The sequence below is a fragment of the Hypanus sabinus genome, chromosome 2, assembly GCF_030144855.1.
Source record: "Hypanus sabinus isolate sHypSab1 chromosome 2, sHypSab1.hap1, whole genome shotgun sequence".
In the NCBI taxonomy this organism is placed as follows: Eukaryota; Metazoa; Chordata; class Chondrichthyes; order Myliobatiformes; family Dasyatidae; genus Hypanus; species Hypanus sabinus.
In genome coordinates this window covers 63,817,044-63,829,834 of record NC_082707.1, presented here as the reverse complement: position 1 = coordinate 63,829,834, position 12,791 = coordinate 63,817,044, and positions in this window count along the sequence as shown.

Below are 12,791 nucleotides of genomic sequence, written 5' to 3'. Positions count from 1 at the left end.
AGTTGGTCCAAATCACTTTGAGGGTGGTGTGCAAGTTGAAGAGCTCTGCATGGCTGCAGGAAGCAGCGTCAATGCAGTCATCATTGTAGCAGAGAAAGAGGAGGGAAGCATTGCTGATGTAGGTGTGAAAAATGGATCGTTCCACATAGCTAACTGAAAAGGCAGGCCAATGTAGCTGGGGCTCATGAGTGTGCTCATGGTTTATCCACAAGGAAACCGAGAGCCTTGAGGCTTTCTGAGCTGTGCAGGGAAAGGCACCTGTGGTGAAAATGACTGTTCAAAGCTAGGGAACTGAAAGTTGTTGAAGCATGTGTAGTGTCACAGATGTAAGTCTGAAGTTACTGAACCAAGGGGTACAAATGGAGTTGAGATATGATGATATAAGTTCAAAGAGGCAGGTGGAGGCAGAAACAATGGGCCTACCAGGGCAATTAGGTTTGTGGATCTTGTGTTGTGTCATCACTGATTAACTGGACCCTAAATTCTTGTACTTATTCTTCAATCACACTTCATTTACTGTTGCACAAAGAGAACAGCATGGGCCCTGATGCCAAACTGTTCGAAAGTTTCAACAACAAAATTCCATTTTTATTCAGAAATTGGATTCAGATTTTGACCAATTGGTAACCTTGTGGATATTCTTATTCCTTATTTGCAGAATCAATCACCAATCACACTGCGATAATATAGGTGTTAATAACCAATAATCAGGCAGATGGGGCTTGTCAGCCATGGCTGGCAGCTCATCTACGAGAAGGAAAACTCTGATCTCAAATTTCCACTGCCTTGCGGCTATACCCACTCGTGGGGAAGGCTTCAGGAGTAAACAGTGATGGAAAAATCTGAAGCTGCAATCCCCAAGGCAGCCTCACATTGCATTCAGTGCTGACTGGCGACTCCTACGACGCTATTGGTACCAAACTATCGGTCTCTGCCGTTCTTTTGGGTTCATCAGTTGTGTAGCGAGGGAGAGTTTACTACACGGGTAACAGTTTGCTCTCCATATTGTACTGCCCAGGCTTGTGTATCTAGACAGCTCGGATGCAATATCCATGGTCAACTCTGACCAACAGAGGCCCTCACCTCACCTCAATAAGCAATAGAAGTTAATAATGAATGAAACCTTAGAGTTTATTTAATCCTCATGAAGTCCAACAGTTAGTGTGTGCCTTGCATCCTTGATATGCATCCTTACCTTGTCTCTGTATGCCAAATGGCTCCACCATACATATCTATGCTCCTCAAAGACCTTTCATGCTTGGGTTGACCACACACTATCTGTAAATTATTCTTGCCTGCTCATTATCTTAGCCCTTACCCTGTTACAACATCCACAGTAGGAAATAAAAATGGGTAGTGCAGGGTAGGAAGTAAAGGGAACTACATGAAAATAAATAGAAGAATGCAAATATTGAAATTTGAAGTAGAAATAAAAGGTGCTGGAAGGACTGACTATGCAACTGCATGTCAGTGTCCAACAACATGAAAGAAATTACACTCAATGGTGTTATGTACTCGTGACACATGACAGTGGTGCCCTTGTCACATGACTGGGGTTGAAGTTATACTGGACTTGAGGTGATGGTCTTGTGATGGTGGAGTGACGTCATTTTCCCGCCAGTAGAGATCATGTGACAGGTTTTTTTTTACAGGTTATAAAAGGTAGACCCCACCCTGTGAGGAGGGGCAGTTCGTGGCTGGATTTGCCAGGTTGACTTCATGCCACTGCATGTTTTAAGTGATGACGCAGTTTAGTTGAAAGATGAAGTTTTATTTAATGCCTAAAGTTTAAGAGGTCATTGCCAGCAGGTTCTTTACGATTCTGCTAGTTCGGGAAATTAGTGGAGAGTGAAAATCGAAGTTTGGAAGTTAAAGATCGAGGAGAATTGCTTTCTACGGTGAAACGGGGGCGACCTTTGTTTGATCCTTATTTGGAAGGATTTCGTTGACTATCTTCGTGTTAATCCCTGGGTTTAACCAGAAAGGATTGAAGGTAGTGAAGAAGGAAAGGTCAGTGCCTTTAAGCCGTTTCATTTCGTAAATTCTTCGTGGGAAGTTCGACGTCGGGGATCGAAGCAAGCGACGTGAAAGAGAACCTAAATCGTCCTATAAAGTCTCTCCTTTTAAATGGACTTGTGAGCATATCAAACTTTTGGCAATACCACTTTAAAGAACCGTTTTTGCAATATCGCTTTAAGAACTGTTTGAGCTGCCGCACCGCAGTTGGTTTCCGGTTACGTTAGTGTTTGTTTACTTTTGGGGGGTTTGTTTTCTGTGTTTAATAAACGTGTTGTTTGTTATAAGAAACCCTTGCCGAACTCATATATTTATTGTTGCCTGAATACGTAACAATGGCAAAAGTGGCTATTTCGTGTCTGTTCATGGTCTTCTGCTGCTGTAAAGCATCCACTTCAAGATTAGGGGTGTTGTGTGTTGGAGTTGATCTTCCACACACCACTATTGTAACACATGGGTTTTTGAGTTACTGTCACCTTCATGTTAGCTTGAACCAGTCTAAACAGTCTCCTCTGACCTCTCTCATTATCAAGACATTTCTGCCCACAGAACTGCCACTCACTGGATTTTTTTATTTGCTTTTCATACTAACCTTTGTAAACTAAAGACTGTTGCGCAAGAAAATTCCAGGAGAGCAGCCGTTCCTGAGATATTCAAACCACCCCATCCAATAGCCGTTCCATGGTCAAAGTCGCTTAAATCATATTTCTTCTCCATTCTGGTGTTTAGTCTGGACAACAACTGAACCTCTTGACTATGGCTGCATTCTTTTGTGCATTGAGTTGCTGCCACGTGATTAGCTGATCAGATATTTGCATTAACAAGCAGGTGTACAGGTGTACTTTATAAAGTGGTCACTGAGTATACATGTTAAGGTTATAGTTAAGCACTAAAAACAGAACTTAATTTTATCAGGAGATTAACCCTTAAAGTTTTTCCAGCTTAGTACCCTTTAGGAGACGTACACATTAGAACTAGATTCCTCTGCTACTGCACTAGTGACTTTCAGATGAAACCATGACACTGCCTACACAGTCATTGTGCTACATGAGCATATTTCCTGACCAGGGTTCTGAAATGACAATAGGGCTGAAGTTGTTGATGGTTGCAAGGAGCAAAACTATGGAGAGATTTAACATGATCTCAGGAACTTGAAATGTGGATCATTAGAGACTGAAGCCAACATAAGCACATGTGAGAGGTTGGTTTGGTGCAGGTTAGGACATGGACATGAAAGATTTGGTTAGATTTAAAGTTTAGGATGCTGACCATCAAGGCAGTTGAGTAGATAATTCTGTCTTTGTAAAAGTCATGATTGATGACTTCAAGAGGAAGCAGATTGCAAAAGGACACTACAGAGCTAAATGACCAGGATTATTGTGATGATGAGGATCATGGGTTTGAAGCTCAGATTTGGTTCAATAGGCATGGCCTAGTAACAAGATCTCACATTCGACTTGAGGCAGTGGCTGAGAAGGGTGGGATTGGTAACAGTACAGAGTTTGTTTTGGGAGGTGAAGTCCAAAGAGGAAATTGTGATTAATCTTACACTGGGTAATGTGCGCTCAATGGCCCCTTCATTAGGTACCAGAGTGTACCTAATTCAGAGATACTCTTCAGTACACCACAATTATAACTTATGGTTACTTGAGTTACTGTCATCTTCCTGTCAGTGTCAACCAGTCTGGCCATTCTCCTCTGACCTCTCTCATTAATGAGGTGTTTTCACCCACAGAACTGGTGCTTACTGGATTTCTTTTGTTTTTTGCATCATTCTCTGTAAACTCTAGAGACTATTGTACATGAAAATCACAGGAGATCAGCAGCTCCTGAGATACTCAGACCACCCCATCTGGCACCAACAATCACTCCATGGTCAAAGTCACTTAGATCACGCTTCTTCTCCATTCTGATGTTTGCTCTGAGCAATTGAACCTCTTGAGCATGTCTGCATGCTTTTATACATTGAGTTGGTGTCACATGATGGGCTGATTAGATACTTGATCAAACAAGCAGGTGTACAGGTGTACCTAATAAAGTGGCCACTAAGTGTACAAGCAAGTAGTGATCCTGACCAGTGAGAATATAGGGAGCGGGGTTGGTTAAGCATGGTCATTCTCTGATATTGGGAAAGGCATAACGTATATGAACAATTGAAAAGTGCCAAAGATGGTTCTTTCTATGTAGCTATTTTGCAATCAGCTAGAAGGAAAGCAAATAGAAATTTCAGTCACTTACTGTGGAAGTGATTTGTGTGTCTCTGTCCAGGGTATTTTCCCAGGATAAAAGGGTGATTGTATAGTTCTGAGAGAGAACGTAACCAAGATGTTGCACATTCTGAGTTTATGGAATGTATTTGGTAACTGAATACTTTTGATAAGAGCTATTTTCATACAGCATATTTTAAGGATGTTCCTTTTAGTTCTTAACAGTATAAAACTACTGCGGCTGATCGTATTTTGACTTGTAGAGAACTTAAACAAAAACTTTACTATTAAGCTGTTTTCAGCTGGGTTCCCTTTTTTCTGCTAGTGCAAACCATTTGTTAGATCAGTTCTCTGACAGGGTCTGAGAAAGTTATTTAAAAATTTACCACATTCTAATTGTATGGGAGCAATTCCTCAGTGTTGTGTATATCATTGTTTCTTCCCATAAATTGATATCCCCTGTAAGCAAAGAAAAAAAAACAAAATTTGCAGATGACTGCTTAAATATACTATAGAATTGCTTTTACAGAAATGCATTGATTTATTTATTGATTGATTGATTGAGATACAACGCAAAATCAGCCCTTCAAGCCACACTGCCCAGCAATTTGCCGATATTAATCCTCGCCTAATCACAAAACAATTTATAATGACCAATTAATCTACCAAGCGGTACATCTTTGGAATGTGGGAGGGAACTGGAGCACTTGTAGGAAACCCACACAGTCACAGGGAGAACATACAAACTCCTTACAGGCTGCGGCGGGAATTGAACCCGGGTCGCATGTACTGTAAAGCATTGCGCTAACCACTACACTGCTGTTCCACCTCAGTATCAGGTGGGATGTGTTCCCAGAACAAGAACAGTATTTAAATCAGACCTAAAAGGGGTCATTATAGCCTCATATACATGGATATGCATGGTGCTGGGAACTCGGTATGAACCCTCTCTTGCCTGCTGCATCAGGAAGCTTGTGTGAATTCAGCAATGAAGCACCCGATGACGTGGTGGCAAAGTTGTGTTGAGGATTTGAGTTGGGGTGTGCCAGGATGAGAGTTGCAGCCACTGGGTGCTGAAATGTGGAGCTCGGGCACACACCCCTGGACAACATTATGTATGTGGGTTATTGCTGGCAATTAGCAGCACCAGCTCCATTACACAGATCCCACAGTTTCCCTCACATCATTACTTACTGAATGTAATGGAAGATACTGTCTATCCCTCTAGTTTGTATTTGCAGTTCTCCCCAGCCCAGAGATTTCTCCAAGGTAATAAGATCAAAGGCTGGTGAAGAATAAGGAATCAGAATCAGGTTTATTATCACTGACGTGTCGTGAAATTTATTGTTTTGCAGCAGCAGTACATTGCAATACATAACATATACTACAAATTACAATAGGAACATTATTTATAAAAATTAGTGAGGTTTCGTGGGCTGATGAACCATTCGGAAATCTGACGGTGGAGGAGGTGAAACTGTCCCTAAAATGCTGAATGTGCACTTTCAGGCTCTTGTCCCTCATCCCTGTTGGTAGTGATGAGATCAGGGCAGGTCTTGGATGATGGTTGAGGCATTGCCTTTTGAAGATGTCTCGATGCTGGGGTGGCTTGTTCCCATGATGAAGCTGGCTAAATTTACAACCTTCTGCAGCTTTTTCTGATCCTGTGCGGTGCCCCCTCCGTACCAGACAGTGATGAACCAGTTAGAATGCTCTTCTCAGTATATCTGTAGAAATTTTCTACTGTCTTCAGTGACATACCAAATCTCCTCAAACTCCTAAAGAAATACAGCTGCTGACATGGCTACTTCATAATTGCATCAATATGTTAGGCCCAGAATAGATCTTCAGTGATATTGACACCGAGGAACTTGAAAGTGCTCACTCTTTCCGCTGAAAATATATTGTGGATTTAATTTGGAGTGCAGCTTTGAACAATAGATTCCAGAAGCTGTGAATCCCGGTCCAGAGAATGCTGATTAAAATTAATTTGGATGTCTGTGGTGTGGATGCAAATCAGGAGGTGGGAAGTTTGTATGTAGTTTCAAAGAAAGCATTATCCATCCATTGTAAATATGGAGTTGTCCTTTGATGTTTGGCATGTAAAATATCAAGCCCCATGTTGGATGAGCAGACCTTTCCATCGAAAGTGCCTCCATATGATGCCTACTGTATCTTGTTTTGTCAAATAAAGAAGCTGCTTTGTATCTACCAGTACTTTTCCCTGGTGACTTCATTCACACAACAGTGTGTGTTCCCTCAACTTCTTCCTGAAGCCCACAATCAATTCCTCGGGTTTACTGACATTGAGTGCAAGGTAGTTGTCACGACACCACTCAATATATATGACACCATCATACGTACAGATTTATTCAGGTCAGTTTGAGCACTGCATATATTACACCCTGTGTGGCATGGTAGCCAAGCAGTCAGCAAAGCGTCAGTGCTAGGGGTTCAATTCCCACTGCTATCTATACAGTCTCCCCATAGCTGTATGGGCTTTCTCCAATGCTCCATTTTCCTCTCACATTCCTGTCACATTTGGGTTAGTAAGTTGTGGCATGCCACGTTGCTTCCAGATGCCCCCAGCACATCCTTGTCCTCTGCTGCTCATTGATACAACTGACAACTTCACTGTATGTTTTGATGTGACAGGTGAAGCTAATGTTTAAAAGTTAGCAGGGCATGTATGTGTAAGTGATCATTTGTTTTCTAATTCTATATTATTACTTATCATTTAGTCATACTGAAGTATCATACGTAACAGTGGTCAGTTCACAGAGGTAAAGATCGGTTAGGTCAAGGATATGCAAAATCATGGGGTTGTCTGACCTGCTTAATCTCTGAAGAGGATGAATAAATGTGACGCATTCAGAGAAGAAATTGCTTTTTCACTTAAAATGCAGTCAAGCATATTAAAATAATAATAAACTTGTTAAATTTATTGACAAAGAATGCAAAAAAATATTCAACATATCAGGCAGATTCTGCACTGAGTGAAAGTTAAGTCAAGTCAAATCACTTTTATTGTCATTTCAAACATAACTGCTGGTACAGTACATAGTAAAAATGAGACAATGGTTTTCAGGACCATGGTGTTACATGACACGTAAAAAAAACAACACAGAGAAAGCTACATTAGACTACAGACCTACACAGGACTACATAAAGTGCACAAAAACAGTGCAGATATTACAACAAATAATAAATAGGACAGTAGGGCAAGGTGTCAGTCCAGGCTTCGGGTATTGAGGAGTCTGATAGCTTGGGGGAAGAAATTGTTACATAGTCTGGTCGTGAGAGCCCGAATGCTTCAGAGCCTTTTCCCAGACGGCAGGAGGGAGAAGAGATTGTATGAGGGGTGCATGGGGTCCTTCATAATGCTGTTTGCTTTGCGGATGCAGCGTGTATTGTAAATGTCTGTAATAGTGGGAAGAGAGACTCCGATGATTCTAGACTGAACTATGTAATAAAACAAACAACACAGAGAAAGCTACACTAGACTACAGACCTACACAGGACTGCATAAAGTGCACAAAAAAAGTACAGGCATTTACAATAAATAATAATCAGGACAGTAGGGCAAGGTGTCAGTCCAGGCTTCGGGTATTGAGGAGTCTGATAACTTGGGGGAAGAAACTGTTACATAGTCTGGCCATGAGAGCCGGAACGCTTCAGAGCCTTTTTCCAGATGACAGGAGAGAGAAGATATTGTATGAGGGGTGCATGGTGTCCTTCAGCGTGTAGTGTAAATGTCCGTGATGGCGGGAAGAGAGAGCCTGATGATCTTCTCAGCTGACCTCACTATCCGCAGCAGGGTCTTGTGATCCGAGATGGTGCAATTTCTGAACCAGACAGTGATGCAGCTGCTCAGAATGCTCTCAATACAACCTCTGTAGAACGTGGTGAGAATGGGGGGTGGCAGATGGACTTGCCTCAGCCTTCGCAAAAAGTAGAGACGCTGCTGGGCTTTCTTTGCTATGGAGCTGGTGTTGAAGGACCAGGTGAGATTCTCTGTCTCTGCCAAGGAGCCGTCGATGTTCAGCGGGGAGGGGTCACTCTGTGTCCTACTGAAGTCAACAACCATCTCATTTTTTTTGTTCACATTAAGAGACAAGTTGTTGGCTCTGCACCAGTCCGTTAGCTGCTACTCTTCCTCTCTGTAAGCTGACTCGTCGTTCTTGCTGATGACACTCACCACGGTTGTGTCATTGGCGAACGATGATGTGGTTCGAGCTGTGTGTTGCAGCACAGTTGTGGGTCAGCAGAGTGAACAGCAGTGGACTGAGCATGCAGCCCTGGGGAGCTCCTGTGCTCAGTGTGATGGTGTTGGAGAAACAGATAATGGTTCAGGTTTTATGTTTTTTCCATATATACTGCCTGATTCTGATGAGATTTTCCAACAATTTCTGGTTTTACAGAAAATTCTGGAAATACTAATTACCAAATCTACATTTTTCTGTCATTCCTTAATAGTTTATTCAAGTTTGTTTTTAATTTTGTGGTTCACATTTGAGTAAACTGTAGTTAATTTTCCTGTAATTCCTGTTACAATCAAACGCCCAGTGGAATATTGGTTGATTGAGTCATTACTAATTTGTTCAGCTGTTTTTCTGATTATTATTTCTCTCTGTTGTTGCTTGGTTCACATTTTAACATGAATTACATGAATTAAACATCCGTTCCTGAAATATGTGGTTGGCAGCGATGCACTTCAAATCATGATTCAGTTGTGATTTGACGGTTAATAACCATTGGGCGACCATTTCATTGATATAAATGTGCTGTAAAAGTGGTTGAACTGGTTTCAGAATAAAAGCACCCATTTCCCTCCTGCAGCTAAGTTTTTAGTTGATTTCAATTTACAATGGACAAAGCCTTTCATAGATACAGAAGTCTAATTGATATTTTCCAGTTTAATTTGAAAGTTATTTTCACTTGCCTGCCTATAAGCCATATACTGTTAGTGGACATTTCCACTGAGGTTTAAATAGATTTTCTGTAGCTGCTACCTGTAAAAATTTCTATCGGAATCAATAACAGTATTCCCTTGAAGCTCCTCTTTAAGGTATAAAGTACATGAATAGGAAACGTTTAGAGGATTATGTGCCAAATGCAGGTTAGATGGGAATCTTGGTCAGTATGGATCAGTAATGATGAAGGACCTGTCTCTAAAGGGTGGTACAGCTTTATATACTGGGGGTGATTGATAAATTCATGGCTTAAGGTAGAAGGAGTCAATCTTAGAAAACATAGCACATTTATTTTTCAACATAGTCCCCTCCTACATTTACACACTTAGTCCAGTGGTCGTGGAGCATACGGATCTTGGACCTCCAGAAAGTGTCCACAGCAGAGGTGATTGATAAGTTTGTGGTCTAAGGTAGAAGGAGATTAATTATACAGCTCTCGTTACATGCACATGCAGTTCAACTCTTTGAGTGATTATGCAGAAAGTCTGAAGTTAATCAGACAGGGTCTGATTAGGAACAGTCAACATGGATTTGTGCGTGGAAGGTCATGTTTGACAAATCTTATTGAATTTTTTGAAGAGGTTACGAGAAAAGTTGACAAGGGTAAAGCAGTGGATGTTGTCTATATGGACTTCAGTAAGGCCTTTGGTAAGGTTCCGCACAGAAAGTTAGTTAGGAAGGTTCAATAATTAAGTATTAATGATGAAGTAGTAAAATGGATTCAACGGTGGCTGGATGGGAGATGCCAGAGAGTAGTGGTGGATAACTGTTTGTCAGGTTGGAGGCCGGTGACTAGTGGTGTGCTTCAGGGATCTGTACTGGGTCCAATGTTGTTTGTCATATACATTAATGATCTGGATGATGGGGTAATAAATTGGATTAGTAAGTATGCAGATGATACTAAGGTAGGTGGCATTGTGGATAATGAAGTAGGTTTTCAAAGTTTGCAGAGAGATTTAGGCCAGTTAGAAGAGTGGGCTGAGTGATGGCAGATGGAGTTTAATGCTGATAAGTGTGAGGTGCTACATTTTGGTAGGAATAATCCGAATAGGACATATATGGTAAATGTTAGGGCATTGAAGAATGCAGTAGAACAGAGTGATCTAGGAATAATGGTGCATAGTTCCCTGAAAGCTTTTGGTATGTTGGCCTTTATAAATCAGAGCATTGAGTATAGGAGTTGGGATGTAATGTTAAAATTGTACAAGGCATTGGTAAGGCCGAAGTTGGAGTATTGTGTACAGTTCTGGTCACCGAATTATAGGAAAGATGTCAACAAAATAGAGAGAGTACAAAGAAGATTTTCTAGAATGTTACCTGGGTTTCAGCACCTAAGTTACAGGGAAAGTTTGAACATGTTAGGTCTTTATTCTTTGGAGCGTAGAAGGTTGAGGGGGGACTTGATAGATGTTGCGTTCATGTGACTCGGACACCGCAGTATTAAACACACACGTTTATTCACCAGACTTCCATTTTTACAAAACCCCCACGTTCTGACATCATACGCACTCTGACCTACGAATACTCACATAATACATTACATCCCCCTTCTCAAGTTTTTTTTTACAATACTGTGAATTACCAAAACATTGCCTCTAGGTATGACTTTCTAACATTACAACAGCCATGACATAAACTAATAAAAATCTTAACTTCTTATACTGTATTCTACATTGTATCTTACAATACTAACAGCAGTATATTTTCTTTTACTAACATATAAACCTTTTATTTCACACCTTGGAACTTATAACATGTGTGATTTTGTCTCAAACTGTGCGAGACTGTAGGTAGATCTAGTCTCTGTATCCAGCTGGAAGTTTGACTTGTCTCCCAGACCTTGTGCGATAGAACTGTGACTGTGCTTGTCCTTCAGAGTCAATCCCTCGAGTAACCTCTGTGTCTGCATTTCCACCTCGGCCGGCCTGCACCAAACCTTCACCTTCATTGCGTCATGGGGTTTCATCATGCCCCTCACTCTTGGTGTCGTTTGTTTCCATGTCTGTATCTGTGGAAATGTCCTGTGCATCTGTACGTGGAAACTCCCTCTCACCTGTCTTCAGCAGATGCTTCCTGTTCCCCCTGTAGACTCTTCCATCTGGCGTGCGAACTATGAAGGATCTTGGTTGCTGATGCCTGTTCACAACCACAGCTGGTTGCCAAGAGTCTCCTCTCTGTATTCTGACATTTTCACCTATATGCAGATCTGGTAACTGTCTTGTATGTCTGTCATAGTAGCTCTTTTGCTTTATTCGCTTGTACTTTAGCTTGTCATGTACTTGAGCATTACTTTCAGGAGTCGGTAGAGTTGTGGATGTTGGCAGCTTGGATTTCAGATGACGTCCCATCAACAGCTGCGCAGGAGAGAACCCAACACCCTCAATCAGTGTGTTGCGGTATTCAAGCAGAGCAATGTTCGGGTCACTGGTGCTGCTTTGTGCCTTCTTGAGCATGTTCTTAAGAGTTTGTACAGTTCTCTCTGCTTGTCCATCAGACTGAGCGTGCCCAGGACTGGAAGTAACATGTTGAAATTCCCAACTTTCTGAAAACTCTCTAATCTCACCACTGGCATATTTGGACCATTGTCACTGACGACAATATCTGGAATACCATGTCTTGCGAATGTCGACTTCATTGCGGTAATGACACCTTGACTGGACGTGTCACTTAACTTGGTGATTTCCGGATATTTTGAATAGTAATCCACACAAAGCAGATATTCTGCACCATTGTAGCAAAAGAGATCTGTGCCAAGCTTCTCCCATGGTCTTCCTGGTAGTGGATGCGGAAGCAAAGGCTCTCTTGGATTGCTGTTTTTGTTTTCATTACAGACGGCACACAGAGACACAATGTCCTCTATCTGAGTTGACATGCCTGGCCAATAGAGAATGTCCCTTGTTCTTTCTTTACATTTCACTATCCCCAGGTGTGACTCATGAATTCTGTTGAGCATTTCCTGTCTCATTTGATTTGGTACTATGAGTTTTGCCGCTTTGAACATTAGTCCTGATGCATAGCTAATTCCCTCTTTAAGTGTCCAGTACTTCTGTATTTCTTTTGGAACATCTTTTCTTTCTGTTGGCCATCCATTCATTGTCATGTCTCTTAGCATTTGCATTTCAGGATCTTCCATAGTCACTTTCCTGAACATGTTCAACTTCTCCTCAGAGATGGGTAGCTGAGGTGTAACCCAGGTGACCTCCAGCTCTCTTCCTAGCAACTCTTCCTTTTGCTCTTTGAGGTAAGCACGGCTCAAAGCATCAGTGATGTACAGTTCTTTTCCTGGCCTATAGGTGACTGTGAGAGTGTACCTCTGTAGCCTGAGAAGCATCCTTTGCAGCCTCATAGGAGCTTGATGAAGTGGCTTTTTGAAGATGCTCTCAGGTGGTTTATGATCACTCTCAACCTGGATTTCTTTGCCATATACATACTGGTGGAACTTCTCACACCCATAAACTATGGCAAGTAATTCCTTCTCGATTTGAGCATATCGGCGTTGACAGTCTGTAAGTGCTCGTGATCCATACGCCACAGGCCTCCCATCCTGCAGTATAACAGCTCCTATTCCCTCTGAACTGGCATCCACAGACATCGT